This window comes from Triticum aestivum, chromosome 5A (genome assembly GCF_018294505.1).
Source record: "Triticum aestivum cultivar Chinese Spring chromosome 5A, IWGSC CS RefSeq v2.1, whole genome shotgun sequence".
NCBI classification, from domain to species: Eukaryota; Viridiplantae; Streptophyta; class Magnoliopsida; order Poales; family Poaceae; genus Triticum; species Triticum aestivum.
The window spans coordinates 598,570,252-598,578,031 of record NC_057806.1 but is presented as its reverse complement, the minus strand read 5'-3'; positions in this window follow the sequence as shown (position 1 = coordinate 598,578,031).

Sequence of the window (7,780 nt, the reverse complement as noted above, 5' to 3'; positions counted from 1 at the left end):
TTATTTAGGTTTTAATACCAATCTCGATGGTACAGGGAGCGTACGATATTTGATCAACCTTGGAAATACTTCCAACACATATCGTCATCTCACCTTTTAGCTAGTCTCCGTTTATTCCGTAGCCTTTTGTTTCGAGTTACTAACACTTAGCAACCGAACCGGTATCTAATACCCTGGTGCTACTAGGAGTACTAGTAAAGTACACATTAACACAATGTATACCCAATATACTTCTATTGACCTTGCCAGCCTTCTCATCTACCAAGTATCTAGGGTAATTCTGCTCCAGTTGCTGTTCCCTTTATTATAGAAGCACTTAGTCTAGGGTTTGGGTTCAACCTTGGGTTTCTTCACTAGAGCAGCAGCTGATTTTCCGTTTCATGAAGCATCCCTTTTGCCTTGGCCCTTCTTGAAACTAGTGGTTTCACCAACCATCAACAATTGATGCTCCTTCTTGATTTCTACTTTTGTGGTGTCAAACATCGCGAATATCTCAAGGATCATCATATATGTCCCTGATATATTATAGTTCATCACGAAGCTCAAGCAGCTTGGTGGTAATGACTTTGGAGAACCATCACTATTTCATCTGGAAGATCAACTCCCACTCGATTCAAGCGATTGTTGTACTCAGACAATCTGAGCACAAGTTCAACAATTGATCTTTTCTCCCTTAGTTTGCAGGCTAAGAAAATCATCGGAGGTCTTATACCTCTTGACGTGGGCACGAGCCTGAAATCCCAATTTCAGCCCTCGAAACATCTCATATGTTTCACGACGTTTCAAAACGTCTTCGGTGCCTCAACTCTAAACCGTTTAACTGAACTATCACGTAGTTATCAAAATGTGTATGTCAGATGTTTGCAACATCCACAGACAACGTTCGAGGTTCAGCACACTGAGCGGTGCATTAAGGACATAAGCCTTCGATGAAGCAATGAGGAAAATCCTTAGTTTACGGACCTAGTCCGCATAATTGCTACTATCAACTTTCAACTAAATTTTCTCTAGGAACATATCTAAACAGTAGAACTGAAGCGCGATCTACGACATAATTTGCGAAGACCTTTTGACTATGTTCAGGATAATTAAGTTCATCTTATGAACTCCCACTCAGATAGACACCCCTCTAGTCGTCTAAGTGATTACATGATCCGAGTCAACTAGGCCGTGTCCGATCATCACGTGAGACAGACTAGTCATCATCGGTGAACATCTTCATGTTGATCATATCTACCATACGACTCATGCTCGACCTTTCGGTCTCTTGTGTTCCGAGGCCATGTCTGTACATGCTAGGCTCGTCAAGTTAACCCTAAGTGTTTTGCATGTGTAAAACTGTCTTACACCCGTTGTATGTGAACGTAAGGATCTATCACACCCGATCATCACGTGGTGCTTCGAAACGACGAACTTTAGCAACGGTGCACAGTTAGGGGAGAACACATTCTTGAAATTGTAATGAGGGATCATCTTATTTACTACCATCGTTCTAAGCAAATAAGATGTATAAACATGGTAAATATCACATGCAATCAAATAATAGTGACATGATATGGCCAATATCATATAGCTCCTTTGATCTCCATCTTGGGGCTCCATGATCATCTTGTCACTGGCATGACACCATGATCTCCATCATCATGATCTCCATCATCGTGTCTTCTTGAAGTTGTCACGTCATCTATTACTTCTACTACTATGGCTAACGCTTTAGCAATAAAGTAAAGTAATTACATGACGTTTATGTTGACACACAGGTCATAAATAAATTAAGACAACTCCTATGCCTCCTGCCGGTTGTCATACTCATCGACATGCAAGTCGTGATTCCTATTACAAGAACATGATCAATCTCATACATCACATATATCATCACATCCTTTTGGCCATATCACATCACATAGCATACCCTGCAAAAACAAGTTAGACGTCCTCTAATTGTTGTTTGCATGTTTTACGTGGCTGCTATGGGTTTCTAGCAAGAACGTTTCTTACCTACGCAAAGACCACAACGTGATATGCCAATTGCTATTTACCCTTCATAAGGACCCTTTTCATCGAATCCGATCCGACTAAAGCGGGAGAGACAGACACCCGCCAGCCACCTTATGCAACTAGTCCATGTTTGTCGGTGGAACCGGTCTCACGTAAGCATACGTGTAAGGTTGGTCCGGGCTGCTTCATCCCACAATACCGTCGAATCAAGATAATACTAGTAACGGCAAGCATATTGAACAAAATCAATGCCCACAACTACTTTGTGTTCTACTCGTGCATAGAAACTACGCATAGACCTAGCTCATGATGCCACTGTTGGGGAACGTAGCATAAATTCAAAATTTCCCTACGTGTCACCAAGATCTATCTATGGAGTCATCTAGCAACGAGGGAGGAGTGGATCTACATACCCTTGTAGATCGCGCGCGGAAGCGTTCAAGAGAACGGGGTTGATGGAGTCGTACTCGTCGTGATCCAAATCACCGATGTTCCTAGCGCCGAACGGACGGCACCTCCGCGTTCAACACACGTACGGAGCAGAGACGTCTCCTCCTTCTTGATCCAGCAAGGGGGGAGGAGAGGTTAATGGAGATCCAGCAGCACGACGGCGTAGTGGTGGAAGTAGCGGGATTCCAACAGGGCTTCGCCAAGCGCTGCGGGAGGAGGGAGATGTGTCACGGGAGGGAGAGGGAGGCGCCAGGGCTTAGGTATCATTGCCCTCCCTTCCCCCCACTATATATAGGGCCAAGGGAGAGGGGGAGGGCGCAGCCTTGCCCCTTCCTCCAAGGAAGGGTGCGGCCAAGGGGGGGAGGAGTCCATCCTCCCCAAGGCACCTCGGAGGTGCCTTCCCCCTTTAGGACTCTCCCCTCCTCTTGTCCCTTTGGTGCATGGGCCTCTAGGGGCTGGTGCCCTTAGCCCATGTAGGCCAAGGCGCACCCCCTACAGCCCATGTGGCCCCCGGGGTAGGTGGCCCCACCCGGTGGACCCCCAAGACCCTTCCGGTGGTCCCGGTACAATACCGGTGACCCCGAAACTTGTCCCGATGGCCGAAACAGCACTTCCTATATATAATTCTTTACCTCTGGACCATTCCGGAACTCCTCGTGACGTCCGGGATCTCATCCGGGACTCCGAACAACTTTCAGGTTACCGCATACTAATATCTCTATAACCCTAGGGTCACCGAACCTTAAGTGTGTAGACCCTACGGGTTCGGGAGACACGTAGACATGACCGAGACGACTCTCCGGCCAATAACCAACAGCAGGATCTGGATACCCATGTTGGTTCCCACATGTTCCATGATGATCTCATCGGATGAACCACGATGTCAAGGACTTAATCAATCCCGTATACAATTCCCTTTGTCTAGCGGTATGATACTTACCCGAGATTCGATCATCGGTATCCCGATACCTTGTTCAATCTCGTTACCGGCAAGTCTCTTTACTCGTTTCGTAACACATCATCCCGTGATCAACTCCTTGATCACACTGTCCACATTATGATGATGTCCTACCGAGTGGGCCCAGAGGTACCTCTCCGTTCACACGGAGTGACAAATCCCAGTCTTGATTCGTGCCAACCCAACAGACACTTTCGGAGATACCTGTAGTGTACCTTTATAGTCACCCAGTTACGCTGTGACGTTTGGCACACCCAAAGCACTCCTATGGTATCCGGGAGTTGCACAATCTCATGGTCTAAGGAAACGATACTTGACATTTTAGAAAAGCTTTAGCATACGAACTACATGATCTTTGTGCTAGGCTTAGGATTGGGTCTTGTCCATCACATCATTCTCCTAATGATGTGATCCCGTTATCAATGACATCCAATGTCCATGGTCAGGGAACCATAACCATGTATTGATCAACGAGCTAGTCAACTAGAGGCTTACTAGGGACATGGTGTTGTCTATGTATCCACACATGTATCTGAGTTTCCTATCAATACAATTCTAGCATGGATAATAAATGATTATCATGAACAAGGAAATATAATAATAACTAATTTATTATTGCCTCTAGGGCATATTTCCAACATGATTGGACGTGGTCGTCTCCGAACTCCTGGATCCGCTTCCCACGGTTCTTCTCTAACGTGATGCCGCTGAGGGGGGCTCTCGAGCTCTGACTGCAGCATGTTGATTGTGGCGCTCCGGCGATCAGAGCGAAGATCAAAGCGGTTCCCATTGGCAAAATCTTCATGACTCGCAGCTGCGGCGAGATTGCGCGGATCTGTCGCACGAGTGCTGCCCTCGCGATTCACTTCGAGTACGAATGTGCCTCCACGCTTCTCTTCAAGGTCTTTGATGCCGAGGGCTGCCGCCTGGAGTGCTGCTCTGGAGAGGAGCATGAGGCCGACGCGCGTTCCGCCCGCGACTACCCCAGCAGCAGCAGCCCTTGGGAATCCAGCAGTTCTCCTGAGCACCAGGAGACTTCGGAGACGAGTGACGACAGCTACGTCCCCCCCGAGCTCTCGCCGTGCCCGGGGAAATGCTACGGCTTCCGGCCGCCGCCGCCGCTGATCTGGATGGGGTTGGCGCCGGCCTCCTGTGGCCCACTCTTGATGATGGCATCCGCCATGGGAGGATGTAGATAGGATCCCCCTTAGCATTAGCTTTTGTTTCCTGCGAAGAATCATGAATCACCCCGTGGGGGCATGTAAGGATCTGCAATGCCTTTGTACCTATTTTCCTTATTGTGAAAATTTGATGAACGCGCGTCCCGTTAAGGCTCGGCCTCCCCTTTCTTTCTACAGGATAGCTTGTTGCTCTATGCCGATGGGTCCCGTTCCCAATGCGGCGACAGCCGTCGCTGGTATGCCAGGTTGCGATGCCGTGGTCAAGGCCAGGAGGTGCACGGCCCGAGGTCCAGTAAGAGCCCCTAAGGCGCGATGCTCAGGATGTCCCCCTTAGCGCCCAAGCGGCCATTGCCAGGAAAGAAAGGGAGATGGCTTGGCCGCAACGGGGTTGCGACATGGGGTGAGCGACTATGGGGCCCGAATGTTTTGCTGATCTGAGGGGGAAACTTATCTTGATGACTTCGCGGTGATTCCCGATGTTGCGCTGGGGCTGCGCGCCAACTTACGCGACATAGCTAGGCTGGCCCGTGCGAGTTTTCCTTCTCCCGAGCTCCCCTTAATGCTCTATGTCCTCAGGTCCCAGCCCTCGAGCGAGCTCAGCCGCCGCTGGTATGCCAGGTCGCGATGCCGTGGTCAAGGCCAGGGGGTGAGGGCTGGAGAGCCAGTCAGAGCTCCTGAGTCGCGATGCTCAGGAACCCCCCCTTTAACGTGCAAGCAAATTGCATGGGATGAACGGGCCCGAGGTGGGTGGTAATCAAATAGGATATAGCAGTTGGCAGGTTAAGCATGAAGAGCAGATCGACTAGGATAAATGCAGGAAGATACATGCCACTGGATCTGGCCCGAGCGGCGTGGGGATGATGCAGCCCGGGGGGCGCCCCCAACAAGGTAAGCTAAAGACATAAGTAAAAGGGATACATGCCACAGGGACGGACCCAAGCGGCCTAGGAATAGTGCAGCCCGAGGGGCGCTCCCAACTTAGACGAACTTGGAAGATGTCACCTGGGTATGTAGACGAAGTAGAGCTGGTGCAGCTGAAGCCACGTGTCGAAGGAATGACTCCTCATGAGCCACCGGGGCCCTGGGCCTCAGGAGGCTCTCGGAGCTCAGGAGGTTCCCTGAAGGCCGTCGCGATCTCCTCCCGAACGACATGGGACCTGGCCTCCGGAGCCGCCTGGACTTGCCGCAGGTTGCGCTGATAGGCTGACGCTATGCTCGGCAAACCGAGGGGCATACGAACTTAGCTGTGTGGTGGACCCTCACAGCGGCCTGCGCGTGATGGCCAGAAGCATTCCTGAGATGCTGCCCTATTGAGCCCTGGGATGTCGATGCAGGCGCGCAGCTCTGCACCCTCGCCTGGGTGGTGAGCCACAGTCTGTGAGCGGCTATCGCCACACATGGCTCTTGCGTCTTGTAGCTCTTGGGTGGTCTTAGTGATGAACTCCTGGGTGGTGGGCATTCCTCGCCTCATGCTCTCTTGCGGAACACGTGCCGCAAAGCACACTTCCAAGTGGTGCCCAAGCGCCTCCCTCGTGAGAGTGGCAAGGTTTGAGGCCCTCCGAAAGAGAGCCCCCGAGCCTTGCCCGAGGAGGGTGACGGGCGCGCTTTCCTATGCAGTGGACGGAGGCACCCCTAGAGCAGGCACCGATCCTGACGAGGCTCCTGATGCGACGCCATCTTCTTGGGGTCCTTCACAGTGCGGTAGCTTCTTCTTGGGGGTGGTCTCCGGAGGGTCCTCACTTCTGCAGTCGGGGTTGTCGATTGCCGCAGCTTGGAAGGTGCGCTCAAGGGAGCACACCGCATCCCTTTCTTCACATGGGACCATGATGATCCCCCTAGTTCCGAGCATCTTGAGGATGTTCTAGCCGTGGTGAGTGACTGCCATGAACTTGGCCAGGGCTGGGTACCCGAGTATGGCGTTGTACGGCAGGCAGATGTGTGAGACATCGAAGTCGATGAGCTCAGTGCGGTAATTCTTGCGCTCCCCAAAGGTGACAGGCAGGCGGACTTGCCCTATTGGTGTGGTGGAACCGTCAGTCACTCCTGAGAAAGGCTTGGTTGGCTGGAGCTGCTCATAGGGCACTTGGAGGCTATCGAATGTGTCGGCGGGATAGGACGTTGAGCCCTGCGCCGACGTCGATGAGAGTCTTGGTGACTTGCACATTGCTGATGACTGAGGAACACAGCATAGGGAGTGTGACTGCGGCGGCTGCGCACTTGAGCTGGTCGGCCGAGCTGAAGGTGATGGCGCATTGGGACCACCAGAGCGGGCGTGTGGCCTCGAGCTTGGGGAGCGTCGCTTTTACTTCATGAGCGAACTGTTTGAAGATGCGCTGAGAGGCTGGGGCCTAAGCGCCACCCAGGATGCAAGCGACCGGGCGCGGCTCCTGGAAGCCCCCAGCCCCCTCGTCCTGGTGATGGTCGTCGTTCCTCCTTGGCGGCGGCAACTGGGGAAGACCGGTGTTGCCCTGGGGACGATCCTCGTGAGGCGGGTCCCTCCAGGCGCCCTCGTGAGGTTGATCCTGCCAGCGGTCCTCGCGAGGCCGGTCGCGCCACTCCTGGCGTGGGCCACGGTCGTCCCAGCGTCCGCCTCCGCATCCTCCTCCGTGGCCGTAGCCCCGGTCGTTGCGCTCGGGGCGTCGGCCGAAGCGTCCTTCTCGAATAGTTCTGAGCTCTTGACAGTCGCTGGTGTTGTGGGTGTTCAGGTTGTGGAAGGCGCAGAAGGGCCAGCCATTCTTGGATGACTCGGGTTGATCTCTGCCTGGCTTGATGTCGGGCTCCGCTGCGAGCGCGACTGCCTCTTTGCGCTTCACTTCCTTGGCCTTGGCCTTCTTTTCCTCCACTCCTGCAGCTGGCAGCTCCAGGAGAAAGAGGCGCCCCTCCTCAGCTCTTGTGCACCTGGTCGCCAAGTTGAACAGCTCCTGAGATGTGCAGAGCCCTCATGGATGGCCAGCTGTTCCTTCATCTTGACATCGCGGAAGCCGTCGGAAAATGCGGAGATGATGGCCTCATCCGAGACCTTGGGAATCTTGAGGCGGGTGCTGTTGAAGCGCTGGATGTACTTCTGGAGGGTCTCTCTTGGGCGTTGCTTGATGCGGCGTAGGTCGCCCGCGACCGGTGGGCGGTCACGAGTGCCTTGGAAGTTGGCGACGAACTGGTCGCGCATCCCGTCCCAGGAGGAGATCAAGCCGTG